We start from the raw sequence: 24765 nt of genomic DNA on the forward strand, positions 1-24765 counted from the left end.
AAAGATACAAAGATACCCAAAAACATAATACCAAATCCAATTAATGGATTTTCCTTGAATTCTGATTTGAAGAAAGGAATGACAAAAAGATTTTTTTAAACTGGAAAAACTTGAACATGGATTTGATATTAGATGATATCAAAAATTTTGATAAATTTTGTTAGGTGTGAAAGTGGCATTATGTTTATAGGTTTTTAAAGTTTTTATCTGGTAGGAATATATACCGAGTTATTAGCAGGTAAAATTATAGATAGCTGCAACAGGATGGAAAAATATAATTGTTGAAGCTGGATTTTGAATGCATTATTTTTATTTATATATATATATATTTTTTTTTTTTTTACTTTGGGGTATGCTTAAAAATTTCCATAATAAAAAGTTGAAAAACAAATAAATAAATTTTAAAAGAAGGTTTGCTCGCAGACCTTTTTACTCAGAGAGACACAGCCCCAGAGAGGCGAGAGAGGTGCAGCTCTCAGCTCATGGCAGATTTCACTGTTGCCAGTGCCTACCTTGACGGTAGCCCCAGTGGCTCAGAAATCTGTTTCCATCTGTATTGTGCATACTCCTGCTCAGTGTGCTCCCTTCTTATTCTTTTTTTTGAGACAAAATCTTGCTCTTGTCCCCCAGGCTTGAGTGCAGTGGACCAATCTCTGCTCACTGCAACCTCCACCTCCCAGGTTCAAGCGATTCTCCTGCCTCGGCCTCCCGAGTAGCTGGGATTACAGGCACCTGCCACCACGCCTGGCTAATTTTTGTATTTTTAGTAGAGATGAGGTTTCACCATGTTGGCCAGGCTGGTCTCGAACTCCTGACCTCAGCTGATCCGCCCACCTCAGACTCCCAAAGTGCTGGGATTACAGGCGTGAGCCACCGCGCCTGGCCCTTCCTGTTCTAATTAAAGGGTTGATGGCATTACCACTTTATTGTCCTTGCATTTTTAAAATCTCCAACATACCAGCCTGCAGTCATGTTGAATTGTCTGTCTGGCAGTCTATCTTATCTACCCAGATACTAGCAATTGTTTTTGCTGGTTCTCTGGCTGCAAGTTTGCTTGAACTTTGAATACTCTGCCCTAACCTTATTTTCCAATTTATCCCTGCCATTTTTAGTGTACAATTTTGCCAAATATAAGGTTTTTTGGAAGTGCATACACTGCATTTTAGCAGAAATGCCTATACATGCAAACAATGTACAGATAAGAGCAACTTAGCAAATAATTTTTATATAGCATAATTTGGATTTTGTTGAAACACATACGTATGCATAAGAAAAAAAGATTTTTGTAGTTGTTCGTATGAGTTCTCTAACTTTTCTACAAGCATTTTTGTGGGTTTATAAAAGAAATGATAAGAGTTTTTAAAATTAAAAAGCAACTGATAGCCCAGCATCTGACCATTTATACAACTTCGAAAGGTCAGATTCAAGGGCAAAGAAGTGAAGATGGAGTAAATTCTGTAATTGCCTGTGGCTTAGAGAAGTCTCAACACTGTTCTGAGTGTCTCTGGAAGAGATTACTTCGCAAACCCCACACCAGCAGAAATTAAATTGTCCTGTGCCAGGGTGAAAAACAGAGTGGGCTGGGGGATTTGGGAGGGTGGGGTCGACTATTCTGAATCTTATTTTGGCAAAGGCTGCTGAAAAGCCAAAAATCTGGCAGTTATCAAGATGACATCTTAAACTGAAAGATATTTTAAAAACTCACATTTATAAAAAAACACCTTCTACTGTGATAGCCTCCTTTAATATATCATCTTCACAATATTTTTCATATATGTATAGCTCTCTTCACTTTACAGACAAGGAAACACTCAGAGATCTAATGAATTTGATGAAATTATGAAGATTCTAAGAATAGAGAAGGGAATTCATTCTACCTCTCTCCTTAAAGTTTGTATTTCAGAGAAAATCACACATACTGTTACTAGTCAAATTATTTTATAGGCAAGCTAGTTTCTCAAGATTGGACTATCTGGGTGACTTTCAAAAATATCAGTTAATACTATCATGGTAAATTAATGCCTAGCATCATAATTCAGTTCCATCATTCTGATTACAACCAAACATAAACATTTGCCCAGACATATGTAGTCAATTCTTGATTATCTTTACCCCTAGAATTGGAGGAAGGGGAGTTTATGTGAATAAGGAAGCCCACTTGCCCAAAGGCACACAGAAAACTGGAAGCCAGGAGTTAACTGTTTCTGTCCCTTCCTGAGAATGGGCACTGGGGCAGTGCCTCTTAGCCCAGGCTCTGTACAGGATCCCATAGAGCATAGCACATATAGTGGTCTGTCTGCTGATCTTTCTCTGTCCATCTTCTTTCTCAACTGGGCCGTAAATATAGTTGACATTTCCTCCTGAATAAATCCATACAAATTATGCCATCAGTCGAATCATTACATTTGCAGTTCAGGTTTAATTTTTTTAACTTGTTAGAAATCTTAATCAAGGCCTTATATGGCATTGCAAAGTTAACACCCTAAGGACCTCATAAGAGCCCTTTCTCCAACCTTGTTAGTATTTTTGCTTTCTGTCTCTTCCAAATTGCCAACTTTCACACTTGCACAACCTGCTCCTTTGAACACTCCAGTGAGTACACCCTGATTTGCTGTAGCTGCTGAACTATTTTCTCCTCTTTTGATTCTGCCCCAAAAGTTCATTTCCCTCATGTTTGGCCCTTAAAACTCTCCTTGCTGTCTATTCTACCTTCTCCTAAGGTCAGTCTTGAGCACTCAAGAAAAGTAAGGGGCACTGAAAACACCAGAATTCTGTCCACCAGGCCTTTCACATACCTATATAACACAGATCATTGGCATTCCTGATGGAAGCCCTGAAGTCCCCCCATCACCCTACTAGATTATAAAAAAAATCAGTTATGGAAATATAATTTTAATATTGAGTAATTTGATTCTATTCTGGTATTTAAAAATTAATAATACTCACCTGAGTCCAGGAGTTCGAGACCAGTCTGGGCAACACAGCAAGACCCTATCTCGGCAAAAGATTTAAAAAATTAGCCAGGCATGGTGGCACACACCTATAGTTCCAGCTACTTGGAAGACTGAGTCAGGAGGACACTTAAGCCCAGTTCAAGGCTACAGTGAGCTATGATTGCCACTGCCCTCCAGCCTGGCCAGCAGATACTGGCGTAAGTGTTAAATCTCGGCTCTTCATAATTACATAATCCATTTCCCCAGCAGGCCATCTAGGACAATGGTCTTCATTGTGCCGAGTTGAAAATATGCTTATGGAACAACATAGCCAAACTTTATCCCCTGCAGAGTCTGTGTGTAAGATTTCAAGGTAGCCAAAAGGCTTCACATGGAGCCAAAAAGCATTTAACTTGTTAAAAGCATTCCTGGGGAAGAAAAAATTCTCATCCTGTGGAATTAGTCAGATCACTTTAACACCTGCTTCTCATACTCTTATTTCCCATGATCTTGGCTATTTCCCCAGTTTCCGGGCTCTCTTGCAACTCTGGCTCGACTGTTCAGATCTCCTTATTTTCTGATGACTCATATCTTCAACCTTGACTGCTCCCACAATCATATCTATTGGCACCCAGCTTCAATCTGATGCCCACTTGGTGCTTTCTGGTTTTGATCCATGTTTGAACTCCCAGGCCTAGGTAGTCAGGGTGTCATGCTAGACATATAGAAAGCTGTCTAATTAATGAACCTCTTGGAATATGATTAGGTACAGTCATATTAAGGCCCTGTTAAAGAAAAACAATTATTCTGGCACTTGTTGAATGGGCAAGGAAGACTTTATTCAAGACTATTGCAATAGGTGTCAAGACTATTACAATAGGAGAGAGAAATTCCACTCAACTCCAAACACATTAAAGTAGTTGGGAATTTATAGCCAAGGAGTAGGAGGTGAGGGGTGTCGATGGATAGAAAATTACTAAGAAGAGCCATCAAGTGTAGGGGAATTCTTGCTAAACCATCTTAACATGATTCCTGCTGAAGTTAGTTCAGGATGATCAGATATCAAGGGTGTGGGTTGAGAAATATGATCAGATATCAAGAGTGATCAGATACCAAGAATGGAGAGACATTCCGTAAACTGACTTAACAGGACTCTTGCTAAGACCAGACTCAGTACGCTGGAAGACAGAGCCCTAGTTGGAAGAGGTTTCAGAGAAGCCTGTCTAAAGTTTGGTCAAGGAGAGAGTCTTTGTCAACCCACAACAGCATTTGTAAACAAAAGAAGGAAAGGGAGAAGGAAATTAACACACTTTTAATGACTGTCTGATTGTGACCCTGTGTCACTTCATGATACTGCATATACATATTATATTATTTAATCATAAGTATTATGAGGAAGATATCATTATCCTCACTTTACACATAAAGAAACTGAGGGTCAAAGAAATTAAATAATTGACTGTGGGATCAGAAGACCTGGTTAGATGTTGACTTTTTACCCTGGTAGCTCTAGTGACCTTAAACAAGTCACTAACCTCTGTCAGTCTCAGTTAATGTGCAAAATTGAGATAAGACATCTTCCTTCCAGAGCTTTAACAATTATCTTTGTGAGGATGACACCAGAATCTCTCTCTCTCAACTCTTATTTCCAAATTCATATCTCCAACTCTCTCCTACACAGATATTTTAAAAAATTAACATCCCAAATTGAACTTATTATCTTGCTTCAAAATACCTTGCATTTCTTTCTAAATTCTTAAACTCATTAGATAAGACCTATATAATTTTGCAAGCTAGAAACATCAGAGTTATACTCAGCTCCAAGTACTCATGACCCCTGCACTCACACACACATACTTCCACAAGCAAATGCCTAGTTCTAAGAGAAATATTTCCCAAAGCCACCTTCTCGATTATGTCCTTATGATGACTCCTTCTGCTCATGCTCTGATCATCCCACCTGGGCTGCCACGAAGGCCTCCTGGTGGTCTCCTTACCAACAATCATATCTGCCCCAGTCCATCCTTTTAATTGTCATTGCAGACTAAATTCCATGAAAGCAGAATTTAGTCATATCACTGTGCTGCCTAAAAACTCTGTAAGTCCTTCACTGCCTGCCAGTAAGATCCAAAATCCTTAGCGAGACATACAAGGCCCTTCACAGTCAGCCTCAACTTTTTGTCAAGCACCACCTTTAACTGTCCCTCCTCACTGAGGGTCCATTCAGGGAACTCTCCCTCTCTATCACCTGTTCCCTCTCTGAATGTCCATCCCCTAATCTCTCATCTGGTAAAATTCCTTCAAGATCCATGTCAAATGTCATCTTCTTCCCTCAATCTCTTTGGCACCATCTGCCCTCCTCCAGACCCCGATGGCTCTTTGTTCATACCTCTAGCATAAACCCTATGGTCTGAATGTTTATGTCCCCCTAAAATGTATATGTTAAAATCTTAACCCCCAAAGTGATGGTTTTAGGAGGTGGGACTTTTAGGATGTGATTAGGGCTCTGGCCTCATAAATGGGATCAATGTCCTTATAAAAGAGACCCCAGAGAACTCCCTTGCCCCTTCTGCCATGCAAGGACACAGCAAGATCATGGTGGTCTATGAACCAGGAAGTGAGCCCTCGCTAGACACAGAATCTACCAGCACCTTGATCTTGGACTTCTCACCCTCCACAACCGTGAGAAATGAATGTTTGTGGTTTACAAGCTACCCAGTTTATAATATTCTGTAGAGCATCCAGAAAGGACAAAGACAGCCCTTAGCTACAAAGGAAGTAAATGTCTCAGACATGTTTCTCCTATCAGACTAGAAGCTTCTTGAACACAATAACTATGTGTGAGTCACACTTATGTCCCCTGAGCCTTACTTAATCTAAAACATCATTATACCTACAATTCATTTTCTAGACAAGATTATAGAAAATAAAACAGCTCTCTTTATCCATCATTTAAAATAAAGAAAAATGAAGACAACTGCAATTCAATGTGCAATGTTAATTTAAACTCAACAAGGTTCCCATTCATTTAAAATTAAGGAAGAATAAGATCCAAAATACTTTTCCCCTAGGATTAAAACACATTATTGTATAATTATAGACATTTGAAAAACTGAAGTGTGTTGCTTCTTTAGGGACCTGATTTCTTTCATTCCATTTACTATTTTTATGGCATTATGATAAGCCCCCTAAAGTCATTTCCTAAGTAGTTACAAGAATAAAAGAAACTTTAAATTAAATACCTTAAAGTTTTTCCTTAGGAATAATAATTCATCCCTGCCAATGACTTCCCAACAAATTTCCCGGGTTACTACAATTTTAAATTAAATAATTAAATTCTGAGATAAAAAAATTAAAATTACTCTGCATTTAAGTAATTCTAAATGAATCAATAACAACTTAAAGGCATACAAACTCATTATTTCAGATTTTTTATCTGTTTTAGTTATCAAACAGATGAGCTACAAATATTCTAAATTGTTAACATTTACAAAATATAATTGTTTTAATTATTACATAATCTACCTTGCGAAATATTAATTATAAATATTAAATAATAGACCTTAAATAATTATATAATCTAAATAATTATTATATAATTTATCACCATATTTTATAGTCTATACAATCCACACTGACCTATCTAAAATTACTATGAATTATAACTTAAATCTTACAGTTAGAACTGTTTCTGGGCAATGTCTTTCAACAGATACAACCACGTGGATGTTATACAAATTGTTCTTTGGTGTAGAATTTAAGCTGTCTTCTTTGCTCTAGTCTACATTTGCACATTATAAAGAGTATTTTACTTCCATGCTTTCTAAAAACTTGAAACATAATTTTCTGTAGATAATTTTCCAAACACTTCCTCCAGGTGATGTGGCCTGGTCAATTTCATTTCTAAAAAAGGCAGATAAAAATGTTATTTACCTTTTAGGTATATTTTACTCTGTCAGAGACTGCTGGTTGCCTACTCTATATCCATTCTCCCCTTCTTCACTAATGGAATTCCAATTTTGTTGGCTCCGAAGAAAGAAAAAGCAACCTCCCTTGCAGATGGGGGTGGCCATGAGATATAGAGCAGGCCAGTGCTTGGACGTGAAAGTTGGGTGTTTGGAGAAGCTTCAGAAAAAGGGAATATGACTCATCTGATAGTCATTTTTGTCCTTTTTTTCCCTCCATTTTCCTTCTTTAAATCTTAAGGGCTGAAAGAATTGTAGACATTGCAGCCCCGACACCCTCAGCCACGAAGCTAATACCAGCATCATTCATTACATAAGAAAAATAAGCCCCTATCTTGTTTAAGCCACTGTTATTTCAGTTTTCTGTTTCATGCAGCAGAACTGAGTACCTAACAGAAATTTGTACCAACACAGCAGTGTCTTTTATGACAATCACTCAGTGTACCTATCTACACAAAAGAACAGCACTGCTTTTCACACATGGATTTTGTTAAATTTTAAATTACAGCACCTTATTAAAAGTCATTAGACAAATTCAATTTTACCTATATATGAGAACCTTTTGAGAGACTCTGTCCCAAAGGAAGAGCACAGTATAAAATAAAAAGCAAGACAATGACGGAAAAGAAGGTCAGCATCCTCAAAGACAGATTCCTTTACAATAGAGCTCTGAACAAAAATTAGGCAGAGTCCAACAGAGCTGTTTCTGAAAATAATGGCTATGTTAAAAAAAAAAAAAAGAAAGAAAGAAAGCCTAAAGAAGGAAAAGACCAGAACAGCACAGCCTTTGAAATGCACAGAATGTTACAAAAATAATGATTTGTTCTATATATCTGTTCTTTAAATGGTAGCTTCATTATTTTTTTGAAATGCCTTTATTTCCAGGACATCAGACATACCCATAAGTACAAAGTCATATATAAAAGATTTTGGACTCATTTTCTCATTCATTGAATATTTGTTAAATGCCTGCTATGTGCCAGACATTATTCTAGGCCCTATAGATATGGCTGTAAACTAGATCTTCAAAGCTTCTATCCTTAAGGAGCTTACAGTTTGAAGGGGAGGAAGAGCGATGTAAACAAGTTTAAGAGTGACAAGCACTGGAGAAGAGGAGGCAAAGAGTGTGAGGTGGAAGGAATAGGTGCAATTTTATAAAGGATAGCGAGGAAGCCTCGGAAGCCTCGCTGAGAAGATGACATTTAGTAAAGATCTAAAGGAGGGAAGAAAACAACTATGCTGATATATAGGGAAAGAACATGCTAGATAGGTGGGGGTGGGGTAGCAGGAGGCAGATGACAAAGTATTGTTGTGGGGCTGGAGCACTTACCTGGCGTGCTCAGATCCCACACAGTTGGAGTGATTTGGAACAATGTGATGTTGTCACAGTTTAGGCACCATTTATCCATTTATTCAACATTCATCTATAACATAAAAAACTTACATTTGACCCTCATAGTTTCTAATGACATTTGGGGGAGTAGAGTGAAAATTGTTCCAAACAGAATATAAACATCCAATTTTCTTGCCAAATGACTGAAAGACTAAAGTTCTCAGCTATGTATGTTTTTTTAAGACAAAAATTATTTATTGAATAATAGTCTGATTATCACAGAGTCGGTCACTACGGATCGTTTACATTAAGTGTGGTTACTCAGCATAAACTCTTTTCACAATGCTCAGTTACATTTTAAAACCTATACTTACCAACCTTTTAAATGGGCAGTGTAACAATATTTTTAGAAGGGAGTTTCTTATATGTAATGTTTTATAAAACAATAACAACAATAGAATTCTTGATATAGCATAAGAAAATTTGCTTTTAAATAACTGATTATAAGGAACTGTATTTTCATATTGTCACTAATTTTTTAAAGTGATACCAGTCATATATTTCTAGCACTTTTTAAATCTCAGATTTTCAAAAATGTGCTACACATATTAAGTGCCAGTTTCAACCTTTAGAAGATTTTTATTCTGTAATACAAGTAATTTTCTGAAAGAGTATTGCTTGTGTGAAGAAAATTAAGCACCTGTCTCAGTTTCAGAGTATGTCTGAAAGAGTATACTTTAAAAGAGTTATATTCTTAGGGGTCAGAAATAGTGGATTGAGGTTTGTAATGTGTATCAAAATGCAAATTTTATTTTGATAGACTTTATGTCACTCCAATTGCCCCACTGGAATGTCTATATGAAAATACTAAAATCTACTGCATCAAAATGTTAAAACTTGTTGCTCTAAAATCTTGACTGCCTATGAGCTTGGGGTGAGTCATTTATCCTATTATTCTCCCACAGGGAATCTGATTGCATTCAAACTACCCAGTTGGAGAATTCAGCTACCTTTGGAAAAGCTGCTATCAAAGAAGGAAGAGGAGCTCTCCTATCCTGCACAGGAGTTTGAATATGGCCTGCGGTGGCCATCATCACCTCTTCACAGCTAAGAATGCCAGAGTAGGTGTGGTGCCACCTTCTTCAGATACTTTTAGCATTTGTGAATTCACTATTGTAGAAGATGAGAGAATGGATTTTAGCACGTTCATGCTTGTTTTCAAAGTAAAACCATTTGATTTAGCCTACTTTATAGGTCCACAGTATTTTAAGTAAATAAATGATGACAATTGTCTCTTTTATAGATCTTTATCTAAAAAACTTATAACATATGCTTCTATAATACTTATATAGCAGATATTGTTTCAAATACCCTAAAACTATTAATTCATTCACTCTGTCTGCCAATCCTAGCAGGTAAGTGTCATTATCACTTTACAAGAAAACTAAGCAACATGAAGCTAAGTAATTTGCCCAGCATCACACAACTGGTAAGTAGTAAAACCAAGATTCAGACCTGACAGTGTGGGCTCCAGACCCTGGACTTTTAACCATGATGTTATGCTGTTTAACGCAAGTTCTCAGTGCTATGATCTCTTCAAATGAAGCATGGCTAAAAATGTGAATCTGTTATTCTACAGATATGTAACTGTGCATAAGCAAGGCACCGCCAATGACAGGTAGCCAAGGTACTTACTCGGTGATAGGAAATGAAAGACATAAATCCACAGAGACATATTTAGCACTACTGACTTGTAAACAATAGTTAAGCAAGCCAAATGTGTAGAACAAAAACTCCATGAGTTAAGAAGAAAAACTTCTAAACCAAGGTTATCAGCAAAGGATTCAAAGTGAGAGGGGAATTTGAGGTGTCCTTGAAAAAAATGAATAGGATTTGAGAAAAAGAAAGGCATAGAAAGGGCAGCTTGAACCAAGGACATGAAGAAAGAAAGCAAAGTTCTGTTAACAGAACAGCAAATCACATTAACTGCTGGAGAAGCAGATTCACCAATATCAACAGATGGTCTAAGCATTTATTTCTTTAAATATATAATGTTCTTTGAGTATCTTAGAAAAAGTAAGTATTTAAATTAAGCCTGAAAACAGAGTAAAATGTAAATCCATCCTACTTTTATTTTTCATTTGACTCTGGACATCAAGGCCTTTCCTGGGCCTTTTAATTCTCTAATCTCCAAAATTCTACACAAGCAGTTTCTGTGTTACAAAGGATATCCACATTATTATTTTTGTTCCTTTTATGTATTTGAACATCAAAATGCAAGCTTATAGTTTTAATCCCCAGTTTTGTTTTATAAGCGATTATACAAGTGTCATTTTCAGATGTGTACTAGGCTTATTCTGTCAGAAGTGGCTTAGGGAGTATCAAAATGTAGTTATCCCTAACTTTTTAACTTACAGGAACAACAAATAAAACTAAATGAACTTAGATTGCTAACAAGTTTTTGCCTATGAACAAACTGTGCAATCACATGCTACAGACTAAAAATCTGTAATATTTTGTGGCAAACTCCCTCTTCTCACATATGTATAGAAATTATAACCCCTGTGCAGGAAATGGCAGTAACTGTAGATGTGAGTTTTAGATGTGCTAATATCCATGCTGAGTGAGAATACTATCTGTTAGATGGGCACATGTCAAGCATGTGGGACCCTGATGTGTGTGAGCTGAGTGGCTGATAGGCTATAAAGGGAAGAGGAAGCTTTAAGGAAGGCTGAAAGTTGAGAAAAATAAGAATATTAAGGTCTACAAAACTATTTTGCAAAAGACTTCGTGAAAGCAAAGAAAATACTTTAGAAGCACTGGGTTCCTTCAGCATGTGCCTTGAGTCACTTTTGTCTGCATCCACCTGGGCACTTTAATTAGGGACAAGTAAAAGTGCTATGCTAAACTTTACACACTACACATAGAATTCGGAAGTCAAACAGTCCTGGCTCTGTCACTTAGCTGTGTGATCTGACAGGTTGTTTAACTGCCTTACTCTCAATTTCCTAATCTATAAGAAATTGAAGGATATATCCCAGATTAAAAAGGCAACTAAGCGCCCAATGTTAGGAACAAGCCACACATACACACACACACACACCCCAAGACTCATCACTGTGAAATTCAGAACATTGATAAGATTATAAAAGGATCCAGAAAGAGAAAAAAAATATATATATATATATCATAGGAGAGATGACAGCTCCATGCATGTTATTGTCCCTGAAGACCTTCCAGTGGGACAAGATGTGGAGGTGGAAAACATGGATATTGATGATTCTGATCCTCCATATTTGTATTAGTCCATTTTCATATTGCTATGAAGAAGTACCCGAGGTTTGGTAATTTATAAAGAAAAAGAGGTTTCATGGACTCACAATTCCACATGGCTGGGGAGGCCTCACGATCACGACAGAAGGTGAAGGAGAAGCAAAGGCACGTCTTACATTGTGGCAGGCAAGGGCACATATGCAGGGGAACTGCCCTTTATAAAACCATCAGATCTCATGAGACTTATTCACTATCACGAGAACAGCATGGGGAAAACCTGCCCCCATGATTCAGTTACCTCCCACCAGGTCCCTCCCATGATATCTGGGGATTATGGGAGCTACAATTCAAGATGAGACTGGGGTGGGGACACAGCCAAACCATATCAGTATGGCCAGGCATACTGTGTGTGTTATTTTTGTTTTTTTAACAAAAAAGTTTTTTAAAAAATAATAGTAAACAAATAAATAATTTTAAAATGGAAAAAACTTATGAATAAGGATATAAAGAAAATATTTTTGTATTGCTGTACAATATTTCTTTATACCTGTACAATGTGTTTTAAACTAAGTGTTTTTACAAAACAGTCAAAAAGTTTTAAAATATTTTAAAACTTTATAAGGTAAAAAAAAGTTATAGTAAGCTAAGGTTAACTTATTACTGAAGAAAGAAATATTTTTTACAAATTTAGTATAGCCTAACTGTACAGTGTTTATAAATTCCACAGTAGTGTACAGTAACATCCTGGTCCTTCACATTCATTCATCACTCACTGACTCACCCAGAGCAACTTCTAATCCTGAAGCACCATTCGTAAGTGTCCTATACAGAGGTACCATTTTTTATCTTTTATACCATATATTTACTACACATTTCCTATGTTTAGATGTACAGATACCATTGTCTTCCAATTGCTTACAGTATTCAGTATAGTAACATGCTATATAGGTTTGTAGCCTAGGAGTGCTAGGCTATACCATATTGTCTACATGTGTAGTAGGCTATGCCATCCAGGTTTATGTACTATGTACACTCTATGATGTTCACACATGACAAAATCATGTAACGATTAATTTCTCATAAGGCATTCTTCTCATTAAGCAATGCATGACTGCACGTATATGTCACATACAAGGCATAGGAAACAGAATGGCATGTCTCAATACCAATGCTGGAACTATAAGGAATCAATGTTTTCAATATTCTGAGGGAGATACATTTTTAATACAAAATGCTATATTGAACACAGCTATTAACCAAATTGAGGGTGAAAGAAATTTTCAGATGTGCAAGAAAGCATAAAAACTTATTTCTCAAATATCCTTTCTTAAGCAGCTACCGAAGAAGTTTTTTTCTTCAGAGATACAAACAATTCCACCAAAGGAAGTCAGGGGACACAGAAACATCAGAATGGCAGCAACAGAAAGTAATTTCCAAGCCATAATTCAGAAATTCTAATTTAAAAATAGAAAAAAGTACACTAAGTATAAAATAATTTATTCAAAAAAAGTCTTTTGACAAAGTTAGAGAAATCAAATCAATTTACCTATTTCTTATACTACATATCCTCCACTAAAATCACCTCTTTGTTGTTTCAACTCTTCTTAAAGGCAGCTGAATAACAGACGATACAAAATGTCTTTTCAAATACGAAAGAATCTTGGAATTTCTCAACCAGGAAATATTGATGGTTTATTGTTTTCTCCAATAATTTGAACTTTTTAAAATTCATTTTTCACATATTTTCTGGCTTGTAAAATTGGTATGTGAGACCAGGGACTATAACTCATTATTCACTGTAACTTCAAAAGTCCTCAACATATGGTAAGTGCTCAATAAATAGCTGTATAACCTAAATGATATTACATGCATAATAATTAAAGTGTAATTAATCTACATGAACTGCCATTTCAGGTATGAAGATGCTTAATGGTGCTACAGAAGAAGCTATCAAAAAATTGCACAATAAAGACACAGCAAGAGTAAATGAATTAAGTAGGGCACCAGCATTTTGAAGAAAGTAGACCCTCCCTAAATATGAAGTGACAGAGACTCATTACTATACTGTGAGCAAATACTAAGCAAAGACTATGAAATTTCTTAACGGAATAAACTTCTCAAAATTATTCTCTTAGTGGTACTAAATAAAAGTAATTATTAGTACTCGCAGAAATTATCAGACTTCACTTTTTCATTCATTTATTTAACAAACATATACTGTGACCCTGTGTCAAGTACTGTGCTAAGAATTAAAGACCCCAACAATAAACATTATACCATAACTCGTCTTGTGGAGGTTGCAATTTGTATATAGACATATGTATACCAATAAAATGTATACTTTCTCATGGTATTGTCTTTATAACTCTCAACATATCCTTTCATGTTTTCATTAAAATTCAGAATAAATAAACCATTATGCCCTAACTGGATTGGTCTCATCTAACTACAGTCAGGATTTGGGGGAGAGGAAGATGTCAAAGGCATAAATAAGCAACACTCTACAGAATCATATTTTACTGAGACATTTTTCTGGATATACAACATATTAGCTGATTTGTTTGTATTGCAGCTGTTGATGCTAAAGGGGACATTTAGAAACTAGGGATTAAAAGTTTTCAGCTCCACACAAGCTCAGGGTTATAGCCCCAGACCTTACACAAGTAACCTAATCAGTTTTGCTAAGATTCTCATTAATAGAGTCTGTAGGATCAAGACAGGTGTGTCAAGGGTATCTTGTACCAAGATATATTTTTAAAGCAGCAGTCTTTTGGCATTCTGTTCTCCCCTGCAGCCCACTAAACCACTGGAATACACTGAAGCAGGATTTCAATACAGAGTACCCTTATATTTTACATGTAGAATTGGAACCAGACAGAAAAAGCCTTGAATTCAGTCATAAGCAAGTGTTCAGACAAGTTACTTTATGCATCTTTTCTACACACAGACTAGAATCTATATCTCTACAACTGATCCCACTGGGACCTGAGGCAAAACATTTTGCAGGATGAATACATTATGCTAATTGCTTTACTCTATCCATTTGTTCCTCATCCTTTCCTGGTTTCCACTTTTCTCCTTACCCTTGCCCTTTAATAATCTCTCATGAGAGGGAAGTTATCTTTTTTTTCCCTTTACAGTATGCAAAGGAAATACTCATAAGCAAGGAGTCATCTGAAGTAAGAACTAAGACAAAGAATACATTCAAGAACAGAATCCTTTTTTAAAAAATGCTTTGTATTGGGGTATGTTTTCATTCACCAGCTTATGCAACTGAATGCTTGCAGGGGATCAGAAAAAGAAGCACCCCAATTCTTTTATGGAATACCAAGCATGAATAAGGCCATTCACCCCTTTGGCTCTCCCTCTCTGTTACTTAAGCCATCCTAATAAAGAAGTGAATTTCCCCCTCCTCTTTCTATTTTCACTGTGTGTGTCAAAGCCTCAGATGCACATTTTGTTATTTTGTAGTCCTTGTGGAAAAAGATATTTGAGATGTGAGGGGCATGTTAAGAAACCATTTATAGCTTTTACAACAGAGCTTTAAAAAGCCCAGGGTCAGCACAGCAGTGTCCATTTCACCTAAAGCCAAATTTTTAAGCCAAGGGAAAAAGAAATAGTACTTTGAGTTTTATTTACCACATACTGATAATTCAGAAAAACAACAAAAAAAACAAAAATAGCATTAACTAAGTGCACTACTATTGACTCATTAATACATAACAAAATGATTTTTGAATATACAAAATGAAAAACTTAAAAATTATAATGCTTAGAAATTGTTGTTTGACAATATTTTTGTGTCCTGGCCTCAATTTAGAAATATCTCTGGAGCCAGAACTTTTCCAACATAACATAAACTTCTTTATCCTGAAGAACTTGGTTTCTAAACATCTTAATGATTATTATAAAAATTTACTTTCAAAAAATGTAATTTTTACCAAAAGACAACAGAATGAAAAAACAGTATTTGGTTGTTACTAACTTGAAGTGTAACTTTGATACTCAATCTTTGATACTCAGCTTTTGAGAGACTGAAACAGCAGTTTAAGGGCTTAAAAACATTCTCTTAAATTCTATTAATCCTTACCTTAAAAGAATCTGTTTACTGTCTGCCTTTGGGCAAACTAGGAACCCAAAAGGTATCCAATTGTAAACATTTCCATGAAATCCCTCAGAATCACATTCAGAAATAGGTAGCTAAGTAAGGGGTGTGCCAGAGTATGGGATCTGGGTGGGAACTAATGCATAAATAGGTTTGCAGAAGGAAGACAAAAAATCAGTGGGAGAGGGGAACTGATGGGTACTTAGGAGAAGAAGGATGAGTCCAAGTGGGATAGGTATATTTCTAGGAGGTAACTGAGTGACTGACAGAGCCACTTCTGTAACCTGTAAATACAGCTTCAATCCCTTTTCAACTAAGCATTTTGTGCCTTCAAAGGAAATTGGGGTCAGGAAAAGAGAGAAAACACACCACATATGAAAGACTGCCACCTGTTTTGTTCACTTCTTTTAACTTCCACTCCTCCATCCATTTTAGAAGAAATTCTCCCCACACTGCTCCAAAGACATAAAGAGTTATTTTATTGAATTAACCCAAAAGGATCTTCTTCTTAGAAGAGCTGCTGACCACAGTGGCCATTACGTTTGGGAGGGCAGTTATACTATTTTTGCAACCTCTGAGCCAAGTCTAGTGAGCAGCACCTCTAGGCTCCTCCCACTCCAACCAGGGGCTCTGACAACAGTCACCTGTACTAGGGAGGCAAAGGGATTGCTGGTGGACATGAGTCACCTGCTGGGCTTGAATTCCAGCTCTGCTAACTACTAGCTATTTTTTCAACACAAGCAACCACCCATCTGTAGAATGGGGTTGCTGATGATAGTATCAGTATTTATAGTGTTATTTATGAGGTTTAAGTAAGTGAATATTCATAAAATGCCAAAGTGCTTAATCAGTGCCTGGCTCATAGGCTATGTTAAATAGCTTGTCAAATAAAGTTTAGGCATATTAAAATGAGTTCATTTTAAAATTTTGATTGTAACTTATGTATCACTTCCATTTGTGATTAAAAGAGTCACCTTCATTACTTTACCTTTTTGATTTTTACATTTCTGGAATTGAAATCCCTGGGCCCTTATTCTTCTACTTTATACAATGTAAAATAAAACTCAAAATTGTGCTTTATGTAAGCTTCTTGTCTCTCTTTTTTTTTTCCTAAACACTATGATACCTATCAATAGAACTTAAACTTGAGTGAATTATTACAAAAATCAACACTTTCTTAACATCCTCTCTTGTTCTCAATGACATAGGGAAGCCTATATAGTATAGGTTATTCCCCTACGGTTTTGTCATTTGCAGGCAGTGCTTGCAAGCATGAATACAACAAAGCAGAAAAAGAAAGAAGAAAAAAAAATACATTTCAGTCACTGAACCCTCTAAGTCACTACAAAAAGATGCAGTTAAAGGTGCCATTTTCCATCCAAATAGGTATCTTGAATGCAGTTCTTTGTGATATTTTCAGTTTTGGATGGTATTTTAATGGAAGAAAATGGAAAATAAGGCCAGTCTGAGCAACTATATCATAGACTACGGCAATGAGCTCAGTGTAATTTGATTTAACCAGGTTCAATACTAGCTTCACAATGCATTGAATCATGAACTTCAGATTTTTCTTTGCAGTAAAACCCTTCCAAATCTTGATTTCCAGCCAACATTCACATAACCTGTTGTTATTCTTAATTAAAGCAGGGTTGACAAAAATACTAACGGCCAAAATTTTATACCTATTCAGAAGAAAGTCAGTCCAGTGCCCTCACTTAGGAAGAAGTACAGAGAAAGCACTCAAAAGGAAAATAAATATGGATTATTTACTGATACCAAAAATGAAGACTCCTGGAAACAAGATATTTAAATTTTTCAGCCCAATATGAGTTTAGAGTCAGAGTTGCAAACCTAAGGACAATAACTAATCAATTTAGCCACAATTGTCACCAATAGCATTTGTAAGGTGTGAGACCAGGAGATCATAGGTCTGCTACAACAGATTTATCATTTCTTAAATCATGTTTCTGTCCATCATCCTCTGCTCAGGTTCAAGCTGTGATCAATGAAAGGATGTCCATCTACAGCCCTGAGATTTGATATATGGATGCTCCATAAAATTCAGCACTTTAAAGACATGTATTGATCGATATAATTCCAATATGAAAGAATAATTTGATGGTAGAGCCTTCATATCACAAAACTTGAAAGCTATTTAAAAGGCAGATGAATATATTTATGAAGAAATTGCCAAGTAAAATTCCCAAAAGTTTGAGACTATAAGGTAGGAATAGTTTAATTGGGCATTCGCTGTCTAATTAGAATTATGTGATTTCAATAATGTTTAACATTCATAAAATAAACCAGAATCCTTGGACTATGCAACCTCACATTAAAAAAAAAAGATAAACAACTCTAAAAGAATCAATCCAAGTAGTAAAGATGTAGAATTAAAAGCAGCAGCAGATTCTACAATATCCCATATACCACTTTGCTTTCATGGTTAACAAGAAAACAGACTAAATATGAACGAGACGTGACAAGCTGTTTTCAACAATGAAGATGGTAAAGACAGTGCCTTCAAATATGTTGACTCACACAAAACTCAATGCCCTTTATTAGAAACACTAAGTCGGAACTTTGTCGAGAAACACTTGGCCAAAGCCTCATTGATCACCCTCAAGTTGCATAAGACAGTAACTAAGATTTTTTTTTAAATCATCTTACCTTTCCTTTGGAGATAAAACTGCATCTTTTCAGCTCCCTCCTGACTCCGACACAGAAACACACGCCATGAATTGTTAACAACACTGAAGATATGTGAAAACAGATGGCAATAATCAGATTTTCTAAATAAACATAAGCATTGAACCTAGTTTAAAAAATAACGTGTAAAATTCTTAAAAATATAAATAGCTTGTGAGATTTTTTCTAATTTATAAATAATATACATTACTTATATGTTAAAAAAAGAAAAATAAATAAAAGCACAAAGAAAGAAAACAAAAGTCATCTATTACCCTATCACCTAAAAAAGAAACTACTAACTTTTCGGTGTATTCAGGCACATATAACAAAAGAATTAATTACAGTTAGTTGTTGTAAAACATTTGTTTTATAATGCAATTCTTCTAAATAAAATGTGGTATATTGGTTATTTTTAGTTGTTAAAAATTAAAGCAGAACTACCTATCCAGAAATCCCATTATGAGAGGTGACAGCATGCTGGCGGCCCTCACAGCCCTCGCTCGCTCTCGGCGCCGCCTCGGCCTTGGCGCCCACTCTGGCCTCGCTTGAAGAGCCCTTCAACCTGCCGCTGCACTGTGGGAGCCCCTTTCTGGACTGGCCAAGGCTGGAGCCGGCTCCCTCAGCTTGCCGGGAGGTGCGGACGGAGAGGCGCGGGCAGGAACCGGGCTGCGCGCTGCGCTTGCGAGCCAGCGCGAGTTCCGGGTGGGCGTGGGCTCCGCAGGCCCCGCGCTCTCAGAGCGGCCGTCTGGCCGCCCCGCCAGCACCAGGCAGTGAGGGGCTTCGCACCTGGGCCAGCAGCTGCTGTGCTGGATTTCTGGGGCCTTAGCTGCCTCCCTGCGGGGCAGGGCTGGGGACCTGCAGCCCGCCATGCCTGAGCCTCCCCGGCCCGCCACCGCCGCCCCCCCCGCCCCCCGCCCCCCGCCCCCCCCGCCCCCCGCCCCCCGCCCCCCCCCCCCCCGCCCCCCCCGCCCCCCCCGCCCCCCCCGCCCCCCCCGCCCCCCGCCGCCGCCGCCCCCCCCCGCCGCCGCGCCCCCCCCCCGCCTCACCCCGCCCCCTGCCCCACCGCCACCCCCCCTCCAAGGCCGCCCGATCCTCCCCAACAAGCACTGGCCCCTGCTCCAGGGTGCCCAGTCCAATTGACTCCCCAAGGGCTGAGGAGTGGGGCTCATGGCCTGGGACTGGCAGGCAGCTCCACCTGTGCCCTGGTGGGGAACCACTGGGTGAAGCCAGCTAGGCTCCTGAGTCTGGTGGGGACTTGGAGAATCTTTATGTCTACCTAAGGGTTTGTAAATACACCAATCAGCACTCTGTATCTAGCTCAAGGTTTGTAAACACACCAATCAGCACCCTGTGTCTAGCTCAGGGTTTGTGAATGCACCAATGGACACTGTGTATCTAATTAATCTGGTGGGGAGTGGAGAAATTTTATGTCTAGCTAAGGGATTGTGAATGCACCAATCGGCACTCTGTATCTAGCTCAGGGTTTGTAAATGTGCCAATCAGCACTCTGTGTCTAGCTCAGGGTTTGTAAATACACCAATTGACACTCTGTATTTAGCTAATCTAGTGGGGACTTGGAGAACTTTTGTGTCTAGCTCAGGGATTGTAAATGCACCAATCAGCACCCTGTCAAAACGGACCAATCAGTTCTCTGTAAAACAGACCAATCGGCTCTCTGTAAAATGGACCAATCAGCCAGATGTGGGTGGGGCCAGATAAGAGAATAAAAGCAAGCTGCCCCAGCCAGCAGTGGCAACTGGGGTCACCTTCCACAGTGTGGAACATTTGTTATTTCTTTGTTGCAATAAATCTTGCTACTGCTCACTCTTTGGGTCCACACTGCCTTTATGAGCTGTAACACTCACTGCTAAGGTCTGCAGCTTCACTCCTGAAGCCAGTGAAACCATGAACCCAGCAGGAGGAATGAACAACTCCAGACACGCCGCCTTAAGAACTGTAACACTCACCACGAAGGTCTGCAGCTTCACTCTTGAGTCAGCAAGACCGCGAACCCACCAGTAGGAACAAACTCCAGACATATCTGAACATCAGAAGGAACAAACTCCAGACACGCCACCTTTAAGAACTGTAACACTCACCGCAAGGGTCCGCAGCTTGGTTCTTGAAGTCAGTGAGACCGAGAACCCACCAATTCCGGTCACAATTACAGGGTATATATCCAAAAGAAAATAAACCATTCCAGCAAAAAGACACATGTACTCCTACATTCATTGCAGCACTATTTATTTACAATAGTGAATGTAATGCAGACATGGACTCAACCTAGGTTCCCATCAACAGTAGATTAGATAAAGAAAATGTGGTATATATACACTATGGAACACTATATAGCCATTAAAAAGAGTGAAATTGTCCTTTACAGCAACATGAATGCATCTGGAGGCCATTATCCTCAGTGAATTAATGCAAGAACAGAAGTCAAATACCACATGTTCTCAATTATAGGTGAGAGCTAAACATTGGGTTCTCATAGACATAAAGATGGCAATAATCGACAATGTGGACTACTAGAGTGGGGAGAGAGGGAAGGGGGCAAGGGTTGAAAAATTAACTATTGGGTACTACACTCACTATCTGGGTGATGGAATCATTCATATCCCAAACCTCAACATCACACAATATACCCATATAACAAGCCTGAAAATGTACCCCTGAATCTAAAACAGAAGTTGAATTATTTTTTAAAAGGTTGATGGAAACACATATTATGAAAAAACTTCACATGGAGTTTGAATTTTTTTGCACCAAAATAAACTTATACCAACTTGTTATAACATGTATGAACAGGAGCTAGTTTGGGGCACTAAGAAGGATAAAACATCAGTTTGAATAGAGTTCTTATCAGAGCAACATGAATTCTGCTAAAATTAAAGCAAGGACAGACATCAAATTTATGGTGAAGTTTGTGTGGAAAATAAGTGAAATCACTGATGCTTTATAAAAACTTTATGGGGATAATGCCCCTAAAGAAATCAGCAGTTTACAAATGGATAATTCATTTTAAAATGGGATGAGACCATGTTGAAGACAAAGCCCACAGTCACAGACCATCCACATCAATTTGTGAGAAAACAATTAATCTTGTTCATGTCTTTTTTTTTTTTTTTTTTTGAAACAAGTTCTCGCTCTATCACCTAGGCTAAAGTGCAATGGTGTTATTCTACTCACTGCATCCTCAGTCTCCCAGGCTCAAGTAATGCTACCACCTTAGCCTCCTGAGTAGCTGGGACTCCTGGCTGATTTTTGTTTGTTGGTTGGTTTAAGTAGAGATTAGGTCTCCCTATGTTGCCCAGGCTCTTGTTTGTGTCTTAATTGAAGAGGACTGATGATGAAAAGCAGAAACGATAGCCTATGCTATAAACATTTCAACTGGTCCAACTTATGTAATTCTGACTAAAAAATTAAAGTTGAGCAAATTTTCTACTCGATTGGTGCCAAAACACCCAGATCAGCTGCAGACAATAGCAGAACTTTCAAAGCACATTTTAAATAAGTGGGATCAAGACCCTGAAGCATTTCTTGGAAGAACTGTAATGGGAGATGAAACATGGCTTTACCAGTACAATCCTGGAGATAAAATATAATCTAAGCAATGGCTACAAAGAGGTAGAAGTGATCCAGCCAAAGCAGAAACAAACAAGCCAAGAGCAAAGGTTATGGCAACAATTTTTAAGGTTGCTTAAGGTATTTTGTTGTTCACTTTCTGGAGGGCCAATGAACGATAATATCTGCTTAGTATAAGAATGTTATAGAAAGTTAGCCAATAGTATAAGAATGTTATAGAAAGTTCGCCAAAGCTTTAGCAGAAAAACAGCCAAGAAATCTTCACCAGAGAGTTCTTCTCCACCATGACAATATTCCTGCTCATCCTTCTCATCAAGCAGGGTAATTTTGGAAGAGTTTTGATGGGAAATCACTAGGCATTCACCTTATAGTCTTGATTTGACTCTTTCTAATGTCTTTTTGTTTCATAATCCTAAAAAGTCTTAAATGGCATGCATTTTCCTTCAGTTAATAATGTAAAAAGACTGCATTGACATGGTTAAATTCCTAGGACTCAGTTCTTTAGGGATGCTCTAAATGGCCGGTATCGTCACTTACAAAAGTATCTTGAACTTAATATAGCATATGTTGAGAAATACAGTTTATAATTTTTACTTTTATCTTTTAATTCTATTTTTCCATGAACTTTTTGAAATCTCTGCATATATATATTTTTTACAAAATTGGGATCCTACTGAAAATAGTTTTGCAAACTTAACCGTTTTTAAACTTAACAATACGTTATAAACTTTTTTATATCATTAAATATTCTACTAATTACTTTAGTAACTACATTTTATTTAGCCATTTTTTCCTGTCTACATTTTATTTCCTCAATTTGAAATTACAGGTGGTTTAATTTTTTCATTATTATAAATGTTGCTTTGATAAACATACAAGTTGATAAATCTAAAACTGTTTTCTTGGGAAATATTTCTAGAAGCGAATTGTTATGTTAAATTATACCTTTTTTATGTTTTGATTCATATTGCCAGATTACCTTCTAGGAGGAACTTTTTAAAATGTTCTATGTTTTATTTAATTGACTGTGCCACTAGCTAGATTAGCAAAAAAAAATCATAGTCACCTAGAATCTTTCCATGGTTCATTGAATGGGGTTTTATGATCCTGGCCTCCATTATACCAAAGAGGCATCAATTAGAGCTCCACCATCACTGCCTATAGCTACGGAGGTCACAATGAAAGAAAGTCTGTGCAAACATCTGTAACATCACCCACAACTTCCTTGAGGGGTCGTTTAATTAACATCATCTCTTTGTGATTAGGTGGCAGTAAAAAAGAAAACAAAAGTGCCTACATTTTTTCAAAATGTTCAGAAATTAGGATTTCATATTTCAGGGAATTTTATACTAATAAGTCACAATATACAATTTATAGTATATTCCTAAATGAGTTTCAAAATAACTATTTTATGCAGTTTTTAGCAAAGATTCTTCTTCGTTGTGATTAAAGGATGAGGCCACATAGTACTGTACTATAGTTAAAGGCAAAGTTAAGTTCAGCAATTGGCTTCATTGCGTTTGAATCATTTTTTCATTACTTGCTGGTTCTGTAGTCCTGAGCAAATTATTTAACCTCTCTAAGCCTCAATTTCTTCACATGTGAAATATGAGTATAATAAGAGTAAAATTTTTTCTGCAGTTAGTCTAAGGAAGCATTAAATGAGAGGATCTGTGTAAAATACTTAGCGCCATGCCTCGCACACAGTGAGCATTCAATATGTCTTGATAGTTGCTATTGTTAAGCAAAAATTGCCTTTGGCTCTTTGAAACTTGTTGCCCTTCATTCTTCATTTGCCTAATAAAATAATATACATTCTGTGCAGCCTGTGCAGAAGTAAGGTCTCTTTCAGCTCTGTGATGCTAAAAGAACTTTGGTGAGCTTTAGAAGCCAGCTAGTAAGAGTGCAGAGTGTTGATTAGTCATACAAAATCCTCTTGGGATCCTCTGGAGCCACAACCTCTGTGTTTGCAATGAAACAACACTGACATCTAGTGATAACAAAGATGAACTACATATTTTGGTCAGTATAAAAGCCTGTATTCTTGGCCCAATGAGTTTTCCTTTGGTTTTTAGGGAAAATGAGTTAAATCCTAGGTAGATTTATGCATATATTTTTAAGTTGGCTATATCTAATCCTTTGGTTGCTTGAACAACTGATGTCCATATTATCATATGTATCATATCAACCTTCACTTTTAATTGATTTATGTACCTTAAAAATGTGAAAAAGAGAAATGTGATTGGAGAGAAATATTAAAGTATGTTCATTTCACTTTCAAGACAAGAATAAAAGTCTAGGAAAGTAATGCAAATTATTGCAACATGATATAGCAGGCATAAAACACATTAACGGGCCTTGAATATTATATATTAATTATGAACTTCATTTTACACAATTCTATAATAAAGATCACAGAACTGAAATGATCATGTTAGATAAAATGTAACCAGTCAAGAGTTTTTCTGTTTTGTGTGTTTTGTATAACAAAAAGGAGTTGAAAAATTAATATTTCAGAAATGAGCTTACACATTCAATCATAAAACAAGCTTCAAGAGAATTTCTCTTTTTTGAGACAGAATCTCGCTCTGTTGCCCAGGCTGGAGTGCAGTGGCACAATCTCAGCTCACTGCAACCTCCGCCTTCCAGGTTCATGCGATTCTCCTATCTCAGTCTCCAAAGTAGCTGGGATTACAGGTGTGCACAACCATACCCAGCTAATGTTTGTATTTTTAGTAGAGACGGGGTTTCACCATGTTGGCCAGGCTGGTCTCAAACTCCTGACCTCAGCTGAACTTTCTGCCTCAGCCTCCCAATTTGCTGGGATTACAGGTGTGAGCCACCGCACCTGGCCCAATCAAGAGAATTTCTTACATGGAAATT

At 37.4% G+C, this 24765-nt stretch overlaps 1 long non-coding RNA gene across 1 annotated transcript in view; it reads right to left on the reverse strand.

The window, feature by feature from the left end:
* Positions 1–19198, reverse strand: part of LOC134738143 (uncharacterized) — a 203049-nt gene extending 183851 nt beyond the window's left edge. Inside the window, exons 1-2 of the long non-coding RNA XR_010123707.1 lie at positions 18739–19198; positions 18277–18359 (exon numbers count right to left, since the gene is read on the reverse strand). This is a non-coding gene — a long non-coding RNA (uncharacterized LOC134738143). The remainder of the gene's footprint in view (positions 1–18276; positions 18360–18738) is intronic.
* Positions 19199–24765: the final 5567 nt, after the last annotated feature.

This window comes from Pongo pygmaeus, chromosome 15 (genome assembly GCF_028885625.2).
Source record: "Pongo pygmaeus isolate AG05252 chromosome 15, NHGRI_mPonPyg2-v2.0_pri, whole genome shotgun sequence".
Taxonomy (NCBI): Eukaryota; Metazoa; Chordata; class Mammalia; order Primates; family Hominidae; genus Pongo; species Pongo pygmaeus.